Raw genomic sequence first — 21,016 nt, 5'->3', positions numbered from 1 at the left:
AGAAGCATGCGATGGGGCTCACTAACATAGCATATACCGTGGAATATAAGATTTTATTGGGATGACCTCTGCCAAGACTGCATGTTGCGTATGTCCCAGATAACACATTCTGGGAGGTGTGCTCACTTGCAAGTGAAATTTTGCATCCTTTCTCCATATATTCTAAAAGAAATCAGTTAAGCAGGCTGTATTTCAATCGCAAGCTTTGCTGCTGTTCACAAAACAGGTTAGGCTGTCCTCTCGTAGTTTACGATGTCAACAGGACCCTTGATTGAAATACAGCCTCGAAATCAACCTCTTTCTTCCAGACTCCACTATATATTATTCTTGTAGTTTTTAAAGACAGCTGTGTGAATTAATGAACTGATCTGAGAACCAAGGTTGGCCAAGAGCGCCATTTAAAAGTCATGTAGATGACCTCATAAAAACTGCAAAGAATGCTTACAGCTTGCTTGTAAAACAAATCTATTCCTTAATAACTCAAAATGCCCACATAATTCAGTACACATTTTAACCCAAGTGATTGCTTCATAAGAGAAGATGAAAATTTCCCATGAAAAAGACATTTAACCGGTACAGCCAACTATAAACTTTAATTGATATTTCACAGTATGTACAAGTTGGCTCTCCAGGGAGTGTAGAATATCATTTTTGCACCTGCACTCTAACTGCAGTCTTATAGTATTTCAGCCATTAAACATTTTTCATTAAAGCACTTCATATAGAATTAGTATAATCTGATTTTAACAAAAGCATTCTATATATAGGCTTTTCACACCATATTAATGCAGAACTGTTAGAACTGGAGAAGCAGTATTGTGCAGGCAAAGCCCAGGTTTCTATCCACGGGCAATAATAGGGGTGGTCTGTATTCAGAGCACTGTATTTGTAAAACATATTTATGGTAATGTACTTGACTACATCTGAGAAGAAAGGTATTCCTAATAAATTAGGCTTTTTCCACATATATTGGGTTTTTTGCACTAGATTTCCCCAAAGAAATCTAGCGAAATAGCAGTTTATAGTATAGCACAATGGTATCACATTCTTTACAACTTCCATCCTCGGCAGTCGTAAAACCTAACAGTAGAAAGGGTGTTTGCATATTGGGCAGCAGAGGGAATATTTTTGGATGGCTATAACTTAGCAAATCTGCAGAAATATTTGTCTTATGGTTTGTATTTTATAGCTGTTATCTAGCTGGCAATCAGAGGTGAACAGCTGTGCCGTTATAAGATGTATGATTTTAAAACAATGAACTGGAGGCCTTGCTAAATGGTTCAAATTAGATGTGGGTAGTAGCAAATATCACAGGACTTTTCACCTTGAGTTTGGAACAGAGATTGAAGTTGAAAGTGCTCTGCAAACTCAGTGAAGGCAGCACCTCCTTAGTCATTTGTAAGACACCCTCGAGAATATCTGCAGGTTTCCTTGAAAATACTTTCTGGGATTCTGTGACTCTTTTACACGCAGTATTTCCCTCAGATAGTTCTTGCAGGCCCTCACCCCAAAATCACTTTCCCCTGCAGAAGAGCCAAACTTCATGGGCATTGCTCTCCATACATTTGACAATGATTTTACTGTTTGAGCAAAGTGATTAGCTGAGAAATGGAGAAAATAAGATGCGTTGAAGCTTGAAGGGATATACATCTCGGTTTCACAACAGCCAGTAAATGACAAACTTTCCAACATACACAATCTGCGATTTGTACAGGGCTGCAGGGAATGGTGGTTTGCCAGTGCTTGTGATGAAAAAATGTGAGACACAGTTTGTGTTTATTAGAGGTACAGGGAGATATGGTTGTTTTGTATAAAAATAACTCTCTTCATACCCCACAGACTTACAGAGGAGGTGTTTGAAGGTGTGACTGATTGACTTTGTGATAACCAGCTTCAGACCACACACAGGAACGGCTTTATGCAAGGGGGCTTTTGCCCATAAGACAAACATAAAGTATAGTTTAGGATTCAGAACAGTCCAGCAAACAGTATGAGAAGACTACAGAAAAAAGATTTGAGAGGATGATGTAGCATAATTTCCCACCTGAACATTTCTGCCATCATTTTCTCCAAAGAACACCACATTGCTCATGACGGGGAATTAGTCAAATCTGTGCTTACAACACTAACGATAGATGGATGATTAAGGTATTCTTCCTTCCATTGTCCTGAAGAAGAAAGTTTTTACTTTCACAACCACAGAGACAATGAATGAGCTCTTACTTTGCTCTGGACTTAGCACCAGATACACTGCTTAAACTTTACAACTTCGCGGCGATCTCCCAAAACGCTTTGAGCCAAATAACTCCATTGCACAGAAAAATGTGCAGAAACAGTCCATGTGGCTGCACAACTGAGTGTTAGTTGTGCTTTTGTTGTCAATATTTTGTCTCTAGGCTTGCCCTACTTGTGTGAATACTGAACAGTCTCCTCCTCCCCTGCAAGTCTCCTCCTTGTGAATAAGCCAAGGTCTTTTTACAGGTATTTTTGCATACTCTGACTAGCTGTTTATCCTTCAGGAGCACTTACACCAGATCACCTATTACATTAGTTCTTTAATAATGACTGTCTTTTCTAGCTGAGTTTTTAAGTGATATGTTAAAAACAGTGACCTTGCTAGGAACTTTAATGGTCTGTTCGACATGATAGATAGGTAGATCTTAGGAGACTACTCATCTGACCTAACTTAGCAATCGCAGGTCTAGGCCATGCTTCAAAGAGATCCCAGGACTTTTAACTGTACGCCACCACTACGATTCCACACTGATCACTTCAATGTCCAGGAGCTGTTGGGTTCCTCTGCATGTGTCTGGCAGACTAACAGAAATGTATCATACTTGTGAGATTTTTTTTCTTGCATTGACCCATTTTTTCCCTCTGCAGGAGAAGGTGAGTTTAGATTTCTAAAGATATTCTGAGCCTCATCTGAACAAGATCTCTGGGTTTGAAAAGCAACGTGCAGCTAATGGCTAATGGGGGAAGAGAATGAGATCTGGGACAAACAAGGTTTTAGGGAGCCTGTCAGGGGCCCAAGGCAATGCAGCTCACAGGCTTCAGCTAGAGCAAGGTGTGAGGACCAGCAGTTCACCTCCCTGAGAGGTAGGTGACATTGCAGTGTGGGACATTGCAACCTGGCTAAACAGCCAAAGTGGTGATGTGGTCAGTTACAGTTCAGAAGAGAGGGGATTGCTAGGTGGTGGAGTAAGGCTGATTATTGAGTGATGCTTACACCATAACATATTTGAAGATGATGGGAAAGAGTTCCTCTTTCCTGGCTAACTCCCCAGGTATCCCTCAGAGAATTGAGAGGGGAAAAGACAGAGACAGAACCGTGCTGGAGCAAAAAGCACTTCTGATGTTGGTTGAAGGAAAGAGTTCCTAATTATTTTAATTATTTTATTTAAGTGCAATGAAGCTTACATAAAACAGCAGTTGAATTGATTGGGGGGGGGGGACGGGGGGACGGGGGGGGCAATGCAGTGATTAAAGAGGCTGGATGGAACTTGGGAAGCGGCACAGCAAGAGGCCCCCCTGCTGTCCTCAGTTTGGTGGTACGAGTCCCACCCTTCAGGTATGTGGTCGGAGACACTCACCATGGAGTTTGCACGTGATGTTTTAAGAGGGTTCTAGTACCTGAGAGCTCAGGCAAACAACTCTTTTATAAATATCACTTATAAGAAGAGGAAATTGCATTCACTGCTCATAGAGTTTTCAAACAACAAGACAGAAATCTTGTCTAGGAGGCAAACCAAGCTAGGTAAATTTGACTAGCAGTGCAGCCTGTGGGAGCCTTTGGGAGGTATTGAGTTTGGGGAATTTTGTTTTGTTTTGTCTTTCAATCCCACAATTGCAGATGAAACTGGTCCCCTAGAACATCACAGAGAATATAAAATGCATGAGAAAAATTCTTATGCTTACCACTATTTATTAGTTCTTTGTTAGATAGTGTCTACTTCTTATGGGTGTAGCTTGAACAGTATTTCGTGAGCAAACTCAAATACAGGACAAAACATAATAGCTATGGCAGCAAAATGGGATAGAGTATACTTGGCTGTATTGCACAATCTTCAGGAAATCACTCTCCTGTCTCTATTATTGCACTGACCTCAGTCTGCTTTGCCCAGGTAGATGATAATAGATGAAGATGACAGGTCTCCAGGGCTGGGATGATCTCTCACTGTGGGTTTGTTTGGCAGGTAGAGGACAGAGAGGTTCTGATTTCTGCTGGCACATCTCAGTACACCTGCCATGTAAATGTCCATTAGTCAGTAAAGCCTTATACAGAGGCTGCTGTGGAAAATCCTAATTCACAGAAGTCGAAGGTTGATGGCTAAACTCCCTTGACTTCAACGGAGTCAGGATTTTAAATTTAAAATTTAATTTTGAATTCGGGAAGAGTTTTAAAAAGAAACTTAGCTTCTTTTTAAGATAGGTTAAATCTTAGAACATGCTCCAAACCAGATGTAACTGTATGCAGGTCTGACTGGTTCTTGTCGCTGGCATTTGTGCCACAGACAACTATGTTGTTCTTTGGATGCTATTGTGAAGACAGAGACCAGCAGACTGTTCTCTTACTGTGCTCACATTCTGTCTTGAACTTCATTTGCCAGGTTTGATACTTAGTGGAGGAGTAATCACTAATTTAGGATGATCTGTCTGATAGTAGAAGGAAAACAAAAGGCTAAGAATAAAACAATGTGTTCACAACAAACCATTTTCATTTTTACTTGGGACACCCTTTTAATTGCAGTTCTTATGCATCTAGAACAACTCCATTATTACGCTTGAAACTGAATTGATTCTGTACTTATTCCCATATTTCAAATGCTAATTTTTCTTGATTATGTGTGAAATGAGTTTATCTATGGAGTAATCAATCAGTTCTGTCCGTTTGTACAGTTCACATCTGTGGTGGTAGCCACTTTTATAAATAAGACACAGTAAATTCCATAATCTATGAAATAATTTTAGCCCAAATGAGCATTTTGTGCCCTTCTTTCATGGAGATTGTTTAAAACAAGGCACACATGTTTCAATAGTAACTGTACCCTTACTGGGAGATGGAAGCTTTGCATACTCTCTTAAATCAATCATTCCTGCATATTTGAATAGGGCTGGGTACAGCAAGCTGAGCAGCTAATTTAAGGCCAGATCTTTCTTTTCTCAGGATCAGGAACTTACATTTTCATTTTCCCCTTTACCTGACTGGCTTTTTTTTTTTTTTTTTGGCCTTGACCACAAGTTTCTGTAACATTCCTTACAGAAATGCAGCTGCTATCTATTGAAATACAAGTCATTGTTCGTGGATCACATTTATAATCCACCCCACCGGTGAGATGCATAATTGTATTTGCCATATGTGAAAGCAATTACAACACTTGGTACAGAAGAAATGCCTTCAAGTGTCTGCTTGGCTAACTGAGCTTAGTGTGAGTTGTGTATTTGGGAGCAAAGTTAAATTTTCCTAAAAGTAGCTGTTGATTCCTACTGACGGGCCAATACTGAGAGTTTTGAGTATGTATACAACCAACCAGGCTTTTTGCCATCCTGGTTGTCTTGCTACTGCTTTTTTTTGTCCATACCAAGTTGTTGGCTTTCAGCTAGCATAGTTCTACAGATTCCAGGGAAGATACATCAATTTATTTCAGCTACAGATCTGGACTCTAATACTCAGGTTATATTTTCTCCTTAAAAAATGAGAATTTTTTTCTTTCCTTGCCTCAAGTCTTATGTCATTCTTAAAAGATGGGCTTCCCATTCCTGGTATGTTTTTGATGAAAGCTACTTGTCAAGCTCTGATTTCATTTTCTCATGGAGTTTCTTAGTGTGTAGATTTATTCATAGGCTGTCCTATAAGTAGCTACATAATTTTAATGTGTCAGCTAAAAATCTCAAAAAGATCCCTTCCTCCATTAACAGAAATTCTTTGTGCAAGTCCTATTTCGAATTCACAGGGACTGTTCATGTAACACTTGTCATATTCAGTGTAAGTAAGAACGAGAGGTTTTGTCCTCTACCCTTCTCTGCTCTTTTGAAAACAAATATTCCATAACAGCATTTCTAGGGATCTATTGCTCAGTGCTGTATAAATCACCTCAATCTTTTTAATAGGATTTTGATCACATATAACTTAATACCAGAGAACAGCCCTCCTATGTTAAATGTGAGTAGGTCAAGGCTTTACATTTTAATGTGTTCTTTATGCTTATTCTGCTCTTCTGCTGTAATGATTCAGGGCATTAATATATCATGTTGCCACCTAACCAAGTGTATGAGAACGGCTTTGTGGGGCTGATGTTTTGTATTATTCCATGAATCAACCTAAAAGAGCTTGCCACAGACACTGCCAAACTCCCCTAGGGTGACTTGCATTTGGATTCTCTTGGACTTTAACCTGCAGAGTGTTGAGGAGCTTAGAAATCCAATGGGAGCCTGCTGCCTACAAGCAGTTAGTGAAATGAGGCTCTTAGTTTACTCCTGTGGCAGAGCTGTGTGTTAGACGTAGTTCTGAGGGGTTTCAGGTTTCCAGCCAGTATCTCCTCAGTTTTATGTTCAGATTAAACAGTAATGATGTAAAACACCTCCCTATTGCCGACAAAGTATTGCAAGAAGGAAATACTACTTACCTACAACATTAATTGATATTAGACGTGCCCTTGTATGTGAATAAGGATTAAAGGTATAGCAGAAATTTGCTGTGTATATTTTTAAGACAGATCCCTAATAAAACATGGCATTCTTATTTCCTAGCAATTCTTAAGGCAAGCGTGCTCACTGCTATAGAGAAGCTGGGTGTTGGGGTACATATGTCCTACTGCTAGCTAAATAAACCTGCATTTTCTAAATCTGAGAGGCCGGAAATTCTCTGTCATTCTCTTAAAAAAAAGTGCATTCTGTAAAGCAAGCAAACCACATATCCCTAGATGTGTCTCACTGGGTTGCCCAAGGAGCGTGAGAATGAGGAGAAAAAAAGACATATTTTCCATAATGAAAAAGACTTTTTGTTAACTAAAATAATATTGAATCATCATTTCATCAGAAATGTTCTCACCTTTGTACAGTTTTCATGACAAATAACTATGTGTGCACTTGCAAAGGCAGGTAGTTTTCAAAACTGGCTTCCCAAGTTGGTGATGCAGCTTTTAATTTTTTTCCCAAAAACTAACATCTGCCAGAGATCACTGAAGGCATCAGTATATTACAGATCTCGCTGTTTTGAGGCACGGCACTTAACTTTCCCCTGGGTAAACGAAGCAAATAATGCATAAATACTATAGGATCAAATGTCTTCTAACTATCAGAGATGTGACTGCAGACTTTGATCCACATCAGAAGTGAAAAAGAGAAGGGAGCTAAAAATTGAGGAAAAAGCTTTTTAATTGTTGTGGAGTTGGCAATGACAGATTAATACCACTGCTGGTGTAGCATCTTAGAAGGGCTTTTTGAGAAGAAACACTGAAACTGAGGAGCTACATTTAAAATATTCAGAGTTATTCAAATAATTATTTAATAAGCTTGTGTTATTTTATCACTAAATTTGGAGTATTTTTCTACCTGCATTTTCATTGTGAGCACAGTACTACCCTACCCTGACTGTAACAATACGCTGGGCCTCATGTGCAACTGCTTGCTGCTGGATTGCAGTTCCAGACGAAGTCTGGCATACAAATGAACTTGTGACGCTGCTGCCATTTTAGTGCACAGTTGCTGCCATATCTGCAAAGCAGATTCCTCAGGGAAACAAACCACCTTAGTTTATGCTTAAGTTTAAGGTCCTGGATTCTGTGGGGATAAATATTCTAAATTAAGCCTGAGGAAACCACATGACTGTTTGCATAACAGTAAACCTTTAAACAGGCAGTGCTTCCAAGTCTACTCAGCCAACTTCTATCTAAAAAGGAGGTCTAAAAAAAAAAGTTTAGAAATCTATTTTAAATAACAATATGCATTCTTCGCGAAGTTATGTTTGTTCGTTTTAGATGTTGATACAGTGAGAGTGGAAAAAATTGTGGGGAACATGGACCTATGGAACAGTTCATTCAGTATGTCTGGAGTCTCCAGTGACTCCATCTTCAAAAAGACAGAGGAAAATAAAAAAAAACTACACAAATTTAGTATTTCTTGTATATTCCCAGTTAGCAAACACATCTTTTTCAAGTTGGAGAGAAAGTGGCTCACTTCTTTTTTTAAGCACAAAAAAAATGTTATTTTAAAGTGAATGCCTTTCTTCAAAACTTGTTTTTCGTACTGGAATGACTTGCAGCATTTTGAAAGTTAAAAGTTCAGTCTCAGCCATAGATAGCTCTGAGTAAGGAATGTGTGTGCTGTCTCCTTGAGAAAATACTGGCAGTAAATTAGAAGGGGATAGGCAGTCTCATATTAAGAGCCACCCCAGATGCGTGAAACCTGGACAGGTAGATACAGTTTCTTTCCCTATCTTGCCCATTTGTTCCACAGGTAGACACTGTCCGATCCAATGTGTCGGAAAGGAAATGGAGGCTCTTGACGAGAGCCTGGCAGGGATGCCCTCACTCTTCTCGTCATGCAACGAGGACCTATGCCACGCGAAGCTTGCACTCTCCCTTGCAAACTCACATCTGAGGCTGTCCACGAAAAAACCTAGCCCAAAACTGTGAACATCAACAAATGGTTTGTTATTCATTCTTTGTGAAGAGACAGCAGACCAAGCACCCATGCATAACAGCTCTTCTGGAAGCCAGCCTACCTCGGTCAGTAGGACACAGTTAATCACATAAGACCTTTCTCCTTCTTGCACAGTGTGCAAGTTTTCTGAATCATCAGTTCTGGCTGATGTGAGGACTCAACCCCAAATCAAAGCAAACATAGGCTGTGAGGCAGTTTCACTGTTTCTCTCGAATAGTGCCCAGCTGCTTCGTGCTGACCTGCCAAAGGCCAGGGAAGCTGTAAGCAGAAAGTTATTTGCTAGGCATAAAGGGTTAATCTGGCTCAGTAAAGGCATTTGGGTACAAGAGGACCCTCCTGAGTGGCTATAAAACATCTCTTTAAAGGAGCAAATGAGATGAACTGCTGGATATTCTCTGAATTAACCTGAGGGTATATCAAGAATGGGTTGCTGCATCAGGACAGCTGTATAAACGTCCTTGGACTAGGCCGTTGACAGAGTACAAAGGAAATAAATTTGAAGTCTACTGCTCTTCCTTACCTTGAAGTTTTGATGACAATATGATAATAGTTTCCTCAGTGGTTTTTATTATGTTTTGAAACCATTTTAGCCAAATCTCTGAATTTTTGGAGGCTCTTGACTTCATTCTCCAGTCTGCTTAAACAACTATTAACAACCTAGAATATTTTTTTTTAATCTTGGCTGTTATCATTAAACAGTATCTTTGACTATTTTGTAAACATGCTTCTTTACAGGCTGATATTCAAGGGTCCTAATGGAAAAGTTGAGAACAGAAACTGCTTGAGCTCCGCTCCAGTGCTCTGCCCAGAACAGCCATTCCCCTAAGTTTAAGCAGGGCTTTCCTTTATGCTCATCTAGAAAACGGGGGTGGATTTATATCTGCAAAGACGGTCTACTTCTTTTACAAGAAATAATACGAGGTAAGTGGAAAAGTGAGCCATTCTTCTCATTATAACGGCACACGGGATGCTGATACTAAACTGCAGACTATAGCTTGCCTTTGTAAATTCGCACAGAGAGTATCTTCCTGGATGAAAAACACTTGTAATGGCAACAGGACAGTTAAAATGGGACTTTCAGATCTGCCCTGCTCTGGTAGATCTTCTGCTTTTTTGAAGGAAAAGGAAATTTTACCACTGACTTCAGGTAGGGCCTGGGTACTTTTGAAAATGCTCCTTTTTCATGGCCTCATTTGCTGAATCTAAAATTGTAAAAGAGCTCAGCTGTATGGAGTTCTTTGCACTAAGAAGTCTTTTCCTCCATGCCTATTAAAAGAATAAAGATGTTTTCTTTGGCCTAGAAATTCTTGGATTTACTTCTGTGATTTCATATACTTTCAAGGTCAGTTGGGGCTGGCTTGTCTGGGCTCACAAGAAGTTTTTAATTAACAGAACCTCATTTCAAGATGTTGCTAATAATTGGTAAGGATAGATTGAGCCTTTTTAAAGGAAAAGTTTTTTTCCTACAGGAAAAATCACTGCTTAGCTAAAAATGGAGAAACATTTACCTTACTTCACTGAAAAATAAATCTAGATGCATAAACAAGCAAAGAGAGGAATAGTGTTCATTTATGTTAGCTTACAAATCTAAAAGATCAAAGAACTTACACATAATTTAAAAAATCTCTGCAGAAGTTTAATTTTATGTGATGTTTCTGTTATTCGAGCATTTGAGCCTCTGTGAAATATTACAGTAACCATAATTACAATACAAATTCTGACAAGCGGATAAACTTCTAAACTTCCTGTGTCATGGAGGAATTTTGGTTTGATTGTCCAGGTCTTTTTCCCACACTAGCTTAAATCTTTATGTTAATGCAGCTATAACTTCTCAAGATCAGCTCTTCATGCTTAAGATCCAGTCTAAATGGATCTTAAAATTTGTTCATGAAGCTCAAAAATACCTAAGACATTTAGAAGAAAAAACCCATGGAAATTGACTGAGAGACCTTTGGTCCCAGCTCTCTCCAGTCCTTTTGAAATCCCCTATTTTTAAGAGATTTACATTCTGAGACTCTATAAAATATAGTAGCACTTTTGTAAACTTGATGGATTTGGTATGTATAAGACAAATAACGATCACATTAAAAATTTGAGGTTTACCATCTGAGGGAAACCTGCTTTACCACTTCTTCCTCTGCCTAATATATCGATGGCAAGAACTCTATGTAAAATATGAATATGCATGATTGTTGAGAGATAAATTGGAAGTTATACAAACAGACTGCTTCTCAGCATTGCAATGTGGAGGCAGCTTGAAAACAAAATATCTGTGAATCCTTGGATCTAATGATCTAGTGTGCTCTAACAGCATCCTTGGAAATATTGCCATCCAGACAGGGTGCTTCTGGCACTTGCATGCAGGCCAGGAAGACGATGACTGGAAGGAATGAGGCCCCAGAAACATCTGCCCTTGCAGGAGCAGCAAACCGATCTTGTGGGATTCGCATTTGTGGTCCTACTTGACAGCTACTGCGACTGTGAGAGTCTCAGACTCTCAATCCTTGCTGCTCAGAGAGGGTGAGCAGTCTTCCCAACCTTACTTTCTGCCACAATGCCATGCTTCTACTGGCCCCAACCGAACTGTGCATGCTTACCCCTGCTGAGCAGCAATTTAATTCAAGCATGGTCCTATTTACTACCACAAGCAAAGGTTTTGGGATCCTAGGATCCTAGTATCCACCCTGTGAGAATTACGACCCTATAGCACCAAGGAATCAGTACTTCCAGTCCTACAGCTTATTTCCAGATATTCTTCTGGGATTGAGGAGGAAAACAGAGATGGCCAAGATAAGCAGTTTATGGGAAAACAGCAATTTTATTAATAACTCAAAATATTCCTTACATGGTTGCAAATGAGATTCTGAAAGCTAGTTTAGTCTACCCGCACAGAGTTTACATGCAATGCTTCGTTTATATCAGATTTGCCCAACCTGCACCTGTGCTTTTAAAGACAGAAATCTGCATTATCCTAAAGTCTTAGTCCCACTTCACAGAAATTGTCACTCAAATTGACTCCAGGAGAAAGCCATTCCCCCACCCTGCTGCTTTCCCGGCTTTATAGGATGCAATTCAGTTTATAGTTGCAGGATGAATTTAGCTGAGATGAACAGAATGATTTGCACAATGATTCAAACATATATTTTGTTTATATCTATAGCATATGAGGGATTTATTTTATATGAAGTCCCAACAGCACTCTAGAAGGTGGCTGTCCTCCAGTTGCTAGCATCAAAGACCAGAGAGAATACACAACACATTAAGAAGCACTAAAGGTAAAAATATTGCTTTTTTACTTTCTTCATATTATTTGCTCACTCCTTTGGGTATCATGAATTCCTGGACAAATATTCAAAAAATCTTCTTCCAGAAAGCACCTTATCAATCTTGCCAGCTCTGCACTTTCCTCGCAGCTGTCAAGCCCAACTTAATTTCTACTCTGGTTAGTATTCCTTTTCTTACAGCGCTCTTACACTGCTCTGAGGCAAGCCAGTGCAGCAACAGAATAAAACAGGTAGAGGTTTTGCAGAGCTTCCCCAAAACACATGCACCGCAGTGATGAAATACTGACAACAACACAGCATTAACTCTCAAGATCAGCTCTTCATGCTTCTCTGCCCACTGGTGAAGCTTTCTGATAACTGTCAGCTATGGTTTCAGTTACTATGGTGAAAGCATGGGGATGGTTGACACATTTCAGGTTACTCCACTTTTCACATTATCATCTGCTTCTGATATCTTGGGACAGATTCTTCTTTCACTTGGACTGGCGTAAATTGAGAGATATTTCTATTTTATAGTAGTGTAACTGAGTAAAGATTGGCATTTCTCATGCCTGGTTTGACTAATTTGCTAGGCTTATTTCACTTTGCTCCTGCTGATGTTGAGGAATATTTTGGGCCCATATTGGGTCATTCATGACCATCACCATGGGTTGCATGAGCATGCCTGTAAATGGCTACCACTGCAAACCTGCTCTGTCCATACAGTGGGCAGCACCTGGCCTTTACAGGAGAGACTGCAGGCTCACTTCTCTGCTTGGTGCTATCTCCATGATGCCAAAGCAGGAGTAGCTGGAGTGGCCTCCAAGCTGGGCAAACTGGAGGGATACAGCCCAGCTTCCTACTCCTGCACAGTGCTGTATATGCAACAAAGTGAACTTTCTCCCTTTCCTACCTCACCAGTTATATTCCTTACTCAGGACTGGTTACGCCTGCAATTTCAACAGTACCTTAGAGCAGAGAGGCTGCTGCATGTTGTCACTTCAGATCAAGAGACAACCAAGTTCACCTTCTTCATGTCCTTTCCACTCTGGAAAGATGGATTGCTTAAAGATACAATGGCTAGTCAGCATCTTTCCACAGACCCCAGGGGCCTCTAATCTCCTGTGTTTGACTTTTTGTCATCTGTAGGTACCGGTATCCATCTCAGAGATCACTTTACTCGGTCAATCAGTCCCACTGATTGAAAGGGACTAGTGCTAGTTCTTCTCAGCACAGGAAAAGTCTCTGGCTATGCACAGCCATGTAATTTCAGTCCTTCTCAGTACTTACCTACATATTAAACTTTAATAGCCTTGGTGTGGCAGGAGTTCAAGTCTACTAGCTTTTGGTATGTTTCTGAATGTTAATGTCCATTTTCAGCTCTGCTGCACAGGAAAATGTCTGGTCAAAAATGCTAATGATTTGCAGTTGTGATTTCTAATGCATCAAACATTATCAGTTTTTCTCAAGGGCTTTTTTGTTTGCTCATTCTTGCTTGTTTCGTTAAGACAATTTTCGATATAAATTTCATTGTGTTTTTTATGACAGTCACCCAAGATGAAATTTCACAAATTTACAAACATGAAATCCAAAATGTACCCAGGGGTCTCATTTGCTTGCACATAAATACTACAAATACTTTGTAAAAACACAGAATTGATTGGAGTTGCACATGTGTCATTTATTGTGAGGCAGCAAGTAGGCAAACTAAGAGAGGGCCACATACAGGCATGAAATCTGTCCCTGCTGTGATTCTCCCCTTAAATAAAATGCATGCTGAGTTCCATAAATCGCTTGCAGGATCTTTGTATAACAAGCAGTATACATTACAACGGAGGCCTGCTAGGCAAGGTGAAGACAAAATGAGTAATGCCATGATGAAACTAACAATTAAATCTAGAGCAACACTTTTAAAGGTGTTTCTTATTATTACACTTGCTTAGTCCTAGTCAGATTAGCAGGTAAAGAAACACATCAATACATTTGCTTTGATGAAAGAACTGGAAGTGTATGATTTAATTTAAAACCACAAAAGCTAAGGAAATCAAGACTTGAGTCAAATGAGAATCTCTGGCTGTAAAGCTGGAATCCAGATCTGGATCTGAACTGCCCCAAATTGAAAGGATTTTGGCACTCAGGTGATTTTGATTTGGTACATGTCCTGAAGTTAAATTTTCTGCCCCGTTTAGATACTCAGCTGGATTTAAACCTGCACTCAGACATGCACCTCATGGTCATTTTTACTGATAAACCTAATATTCTGTGATGATTTTTCATTTATAAATAATTATTAGTGCCCCTTATGGTCTATTGCCTCTACCAGGTTGCTTTTTTCGGTTGGATCCTGGCAATATCTAAATACACATATACATATATATACAAAATCTTCTATTGGCATCCAAAAGCCAATATAAAACTCAATAGAGACACCTTAAGCAGTTTTCCTTCCTTTTCTGGGGATCCACAATAATAATTTGGATTCCATATTCCAACAATTATGATAATTTGTGTATCCTTGAAATGTCTCTTATCAGGTAGATCCAATAAAGAAGACATGGCAGCATAGAGGGCTGCCAAGCACATTTACCAAGCCAAAAACAGGAACTTTCTACTGATGATAGTATGCAGTTTGGTATTTGCCTATGCCTGTGAATGTATCTATGAGTGCTCATTCCTAAAAACTGATTCAGAATCTCAAAATTAACACTGTTTTGTGTTCTATGTAAAAGTTTTGACACTGCTCTTACAAAACATTTCATCAGAGTTTGCTAGAATATTATAAGATTTTTTTTTAAATAATATTAGGGAAAAAATACAATAGTGAAAGAAAGTTAGCCTTTTCTAAAGGGGCAAAACCTGAGAAGTGTCTTCTTTAAACAGTATCTCATGATCCTGATTCCAAATTCTTAAATAAGGAAGTTCTGCTGTGAATTTTTTCATGAAATTGCAAATGACTACAACAAGAATATAAATGTAAGTCAGTGTGTACAGCATATTTCAGGAAATAATATGTAAGTGAATCTTTTCCAAATAACAGTAATGACCTTTTCCCCATTAAAATTTGTTCAAAGCACCCTACTGTTCCATAGCATCTGCATGTAGAGATTTTACACAGAGCTCTACATCCAGCTCTTTGGGTTGGACATGGAAAGCAGCAGGGACAATGAGAAGGTAAGACAGGGGATCAGCCTGCGTTAGCGTTTGCCAGAGTTCTCTTTCTTCATCTGATTTCCTGACCATTTTACATCTTAAAGCGGATTATATGGCTCATACACTCAGTCCAACTATTTGTGTATCTATTTTTGCAGCTCCCAGTGACAAATTTCAATCTGACAGAAGCTTTTTTCTCTTAAGCTCTAAGTTGAGAGCACCTTCACACACCGGTGAGAAGTGAGACAAGAAGGAGCATCTAGCATTAAACTTGTAGCTGCAATGTTGCTGTACACCACAGTTTTAACAACATCATCGCTTTGTGATACAATACGCTAGTAGAAACTCCAAGACATGATGTCTACTGAAGCTTCCACTCTGTAAATGCTCTGTGGGTCCCTTCTCAAATAACCACCACCCGCTTTCGATGGTCCCTCAGTATTTCTGCTGTAAGTTTAGGCAGAACCAGGAAGAATCATAAACTTCATTTCTTATTCGACTGACATTCAGAAATCAATAGAAGTTTATCTCTAAATGGAAAGGTAGGTAATGGACTGGAAAATAGTATTTTTTTTAAATGATTCTGTGGTCTCTAATTGAAATTATATGCATAAAGGAATTAATCAAATTTCTTAGGCTCAGGGTGGCATCAGATTCATTGGTGATGTGTGCAACAGCAGCCCTCTATTTAGTGCTTTAAAACCATACAGTTATTTGCAGTTTCAGTCAAACAGTACTATTCTAGATTCATGCTGGTGGGCTAAAGAATGGGAATTGGCCCACTTTTAATTTCCAAATCATGGAAACAGTGCTGGTTTTTTAAATAAGTCTACCACTTAAAAAAAATGAAACCATTATTCACTTTTTGAATACGCCCTTTAGAAATTCATAACCTGTTGATCTGACCATTCCCACCAAAAAAAAAAATAACATAACTGAGGCACCGAAGCATTGCTGACTTGCTACTTGCTAATTATGCCATTTGCTAATGTGGAGTTGGAAGGTGCTCTAATTTAACAGGGCAGAGCCAAAGGTTACATTAGTCTGGTGCGAGTAGACATGGAGTTCTCAGATAGAGTTGCTGGGAGCAGACAGCACTGAAAGGAGCACCTGGCCTGGACTCCCAGTAGTGCATTAGTTAGAAACAGGAGAGAGAAACAATTGCAGCACTAATGAGCCCCAAGTGAAAAGACTATTTAGCTAGTCGTGGTCTCTTTCTTTCTTTTTTTTTTTGGAAAACATGAATGTTTTGATCGATGAGCCAAATTGTTTGGAATTCCTAATTGTTCATTGCAATAAAACATAGCTTTTGTGTTCCTTCCCTGTAAAACATAGGTTGCTCACTACTAAAAACACATATAATGATTGAGGGAAAAAAGAACTCCAGACACACGCTGGAAGCCACTTAGTGAGATAAAGCTCTGTATCATATCCCGTGTTTGCTGAGTGTTTATGAGTCTAAGCAGTGCAATGGGATTCCCTGTGAGCTAAAAATGGCTTATTAAGCATTTACCATACAAATTTTCATATAATTGCTTCTTTTGAGAGTTTGGATTCCTCTTTTCCTTTCAACGAAGTCTTTTTTCAGTGCATCATTAAAAAGTGCTTTTGATAGCCACAAATACGTGTATTAAACTAATCATGTGCTGATGTGGATAGGTTTAGTCTGTCAGACTGTCAGTCTAATACACATGTACATGTATGGCGTGGGCTGCTAGCTAAAACATATTTGTGGATCCTTCTTTTTCAGTGTCGTGTAGCTTTCAGCTGCTGGGAGGATCCATATTTCCTTAAATATGGGGTAGATTTCAATTTTAGTCACCGTGGTGCAGAAGTGTGCACATCTGTATTAATGCCTCAGCAGAGTCACAGCATGTCACCTCCATTGTACTGAAGCCATCCAGGTACACCTCTGGAACTGAGGTCAGGATCTGGCCATGGGTTTGTTTTCTGATTTTCCCAGCGTGAATAATCAAGTCAGGGTTAAAAACGGGCACTTGCTTTCTACTTTTGGAAGGGCCTGGCTCTGAATCATTGAAATATTTTCTTGATACTGAAATATTTTCCACTGTCCACTCTTGCTGGCTTGTGGGTAACCATTTGCACCATGTTAACTTATGTTAAGAAAATCCTCTTTGACATACAGTGAAAGGATTAGACATGATAAAAGATTTCGTGTTAACTTTGCTCTGAGACAAATTGTACTTATTTCTTCTAAAATTCATGCAATAACTTCACTGCCTGTATTTCAGCACAAAAAGGGAGCTTATTTTGACAGTGTGTGATTAGCAGCATGGCCACTAAGAGGAAGTTATTCAATACGGGGCTCCAGTTAGTATGTTGTCATTACATAGCTGCTTAGTGCCACTGGGTAGGGAGATTTATAGGGGCTGCCTCAAAGCTGGTGGATGTCAACCTCAGTTCTTGGCCAACGTCTTTTCAAAGCAATTGTGAGTGGCAGTGAAACAACAGTGTCAGAATTCACACCTGGACAGTGACAACACAGTGTCTGCCAGCACAAGGTGTCCCGTGGTAAAATAATCAATGGAGCCCATCACTGCTGGTACAAATGAGGAAAGGGAAGCTATACCCTTTAAAATCAGTAACTAAACCTGTGTGGGATTGGGCAGATAGAAATTAAATGTCCACAGTGAAAACTCTCCAGTGTGAGATCTGGATCTTTGAATTTAACACCAGATATAACCAATGTGAACAAATGCAGGGAAATCCACTTTGTATTTAGTGAGGATATTCCATCATGATTCATATAATACACTGTATTCATTATGAGTGGTATGAAAATAGACTACACCATTTTCAGATAGAAATATTAGGAAATGCACCTGCTGGTAAGCCCATCAATTTTAATACGCTAGGGAGCTTAAATGGGCAAAATCAGAGTTATGAACCATCTCTATAAGCCACAACAACTTTCTGGTCTTCCCCACGGAGGAATAGTGACAATACCGAGCTTTAGTAGCTTATTTTGACCATGCTCTGCCTAAACCAAAATCTCAGCTGCTAGACAGCTGTGAAAGATCAAGCTCATTTTTTTGTCTTGACATCAAATTTGATGGGTGAATCCAAAGACCTAACAGATCAATTCCATTGCCAAGGGGTTTTTTACCAGTTGATATAAATACATGTTGGATCTTCAGATATTTCTCGTTACCATGATGTCGGTCAGCCAAAATATAATCTGCTCAGCAGCAGAACTGTCACACACTTGCTCCGTTTCTGCACCAGATGGATGAGCTCACTATAAATTCTCATCTTGGTTCCTGGACTGGAAATCCCACATAAGAATTGACTTTTTAAAGGTTTTTGTTTTACGAGGTTCTTCATCTCAGTGAGTTTCTAGTTATCTCCAGCCGGAACAGAATCGCTTGAATTCACATCATATTCTTCCCCTCCCTATCCATGCAAAACACTAGCTTGTTTTCCACTACAAGCATCAAGCTATAAGACTGCATTTTGCTGGCTCTTTACATTCATCTGGCCATTTCAGAAAAAAAAGTACTTTTCCCAAAAAGGTTTGTCTTTACTTACATCCAGGCTTGTTCCCAACTTTTATTGTTTAAATCTTCAGCTTTGACTACATTTCAGCTGATGATTTTGTCTTTCTCATAACAATTTTGGACTAAACTTCCAAAAATGAGTCATCTGAACCAGATTTGGCCTTGGTAATTTACTGGCTGCTGTACAGACCTGGTTGAAAAAAATCTGGCTGATTCAAATGTTAATTAGAGCCAAAGTACAAAGCTAAAGAATTCTGGAAAATGGGATTTTATTTTACATCGAAGAATCTTCACACAAATAACCAAAATCTTAGTTAGGATGAATCAGTTCTTCTTATACCACCACTTAAAAATTTAAACTGATAAGTGTATCCTGTTAAAAGTGCAGTGCTCACATTTAGTTCAAAATGATACTCTGGGGAACCAGCAGCAAACTACATCCATACTGCTGTGGCAGGGAATGCAGCACAAACTAATAGAATTTAGTGTAAAAATGATCCTATTAGAAGCATGATGAGATCTCAGCACCCCTGGAAATGAGGATATATATTTACATAGAGCAATGATACGGTCTTGCTATGTTATACATCTTAATTAGATTACATACTGCAAGAAGAATATAGTTGATATTGAAAATGTTCCACTGGAGGATAACAGAGTGGCTAGCAGCAGGGTAAGCGAGTTCAGGCACTGATTTACATCAGAGGTGGGGTTGGAGTTTTTTAATGCTTAACTGCATGCATGAAAGTCTGTTGAGCATTTCTGAAATCATTTCAGCATTAACAGTTTTAAAAAATTCAGAATAAACTTTACTACAGTAGCTGTTTTTACTTTGGTTTTATTTGTTTATCTACATATTTTGCCCTGCTGTTGATAGGATATTTAACTTGAAGTTCATGCAAGTGCTCTAAGCTATAAAATTTAAAGCCCAAATCAGGTATATAGTTATGCAAGTATTGATGTATGGTGAAGGCTGTATCTAAAGTAAATGTATTTCTTTCAGTGGAACAAAGTTTTTGTCATAGTAAAAAGAAGTTGTTTTCAGTTTCAGTCATGATAAATCTTATTTTATCTTTAAATAAATTAATGGAATTGTAACTTAAATTTACATATGCATGTACATATACGTATGTGCATATCTATGAATGAGTGTGCATATGTGTGTGTGTATCTAGGACAAATTTTTCAAATATAGGAACACAAGTGAGGGCTGATTAGGGCACAGAGAGATGTAGCTGCTTTTATCAATGCACGTTTTTGCAGCTTATACACTGTATTTGTCACTGTGCTAATGAGCACTGGTGATACTTATCACTAACTGCCTTCTTCTACATCATGCTCCTCAGTGTTGCACTGTGGAGACATATCTCACACAAAGGATACTAATTTCCTTAAAAATCCTGAAGGAAAAGTAGGCCTAGACAAAACATCTGAGCTTTTTATAACTGTGGAATTTCTATATGGGGGAAGAGAGCTTTGGCTCTGTACACAGACAGTCCATTCATGTATGAAAGTGTGTTTTCCTCATAATGAAGTTAATTAGGCCTCAAGCTTTTTTTTTATGCTTACCCGAACATTTGAAATATAAACATTTTCAATTAAAATCTTTTATTTCAAATCTAAAATGGAGCTGATACTTCAAAAAAAACAGTTGGATAAACTTGTACAAGAATAAATTAAGATTATAAAACCAGAAAGGAAGCAGAAAACTATAATTTTAAAACATAATTTCTCAAATGAATAAAACCTGACCTTACTCATACTTATTTTAACTGAGCAGTTAAAAACACTGTGATACAGCCTTATTCATAAAGGAAAAGCAAACAACCATAGGGATTTCAGAGACAGGCATTTAACAGTCATTGTCTTGGAGATACATGCACAGAAAGCCTTCCATATGTGCCATGCACATAAGTGTCATTATTTTCCTTCCTAACAAAAGTTCACCTAATCAGGAACAAGCTGAATGATTTTTTTTCAAGTTGCTGTAAGCAGAGGGGTCAGGGAGAGGGACATAATCTTCCTGAAGCGCCTCCCTTCCTCCTTAACCTTGCCCCAAGATGTTGGGAGGTTTACAGGAGCTCTGGTTCTCCTCACACTCGACACAAGGAGTCAGATGCTCCCAGTGCATATCCTATTATTACTCAGACTCGATTTTCCTGCAGCCACATAGTTAGAACCAGGGAGATAAGATGGGAAATAATTGAGAGTACAACAGCTGCAGCCTCTTCCAGGGTGCTCAAATTTCTGGTAACTGAGTCCTGGGGAAGACATTTTTCAGTCACTTGAAGATAACTGCCATAAATGTGATCCTCCCATTTCATCCACTTGCAAGTCAATTTTTAACCTTTCGTTTTTAAAAAAAATCTCTTTAATCTAGTGTTCCTGTACACATTCATGCTGTAGGCCTGCTGAAGGGGA

Source organism: Leptosomus discolor, chromosome 5, assembly GCF_034619465.1.
Source record: "Leptosomus discolor isolate bLepDis1 chromosome 5, bLepDis1.hap2, whole genome shotgun sequence".
Taxonomy (NCBI): Eukaryota; Metazoa; Chordata; class Aves; order Leptosomiformes; family Leptosomidae; genus Leptosomus; species Leptosomus discolor.
The sequence above is the reverse complement of the archived record's forward strand: the minus strand, read 5'-3'. Positions refer to the sequence as shown.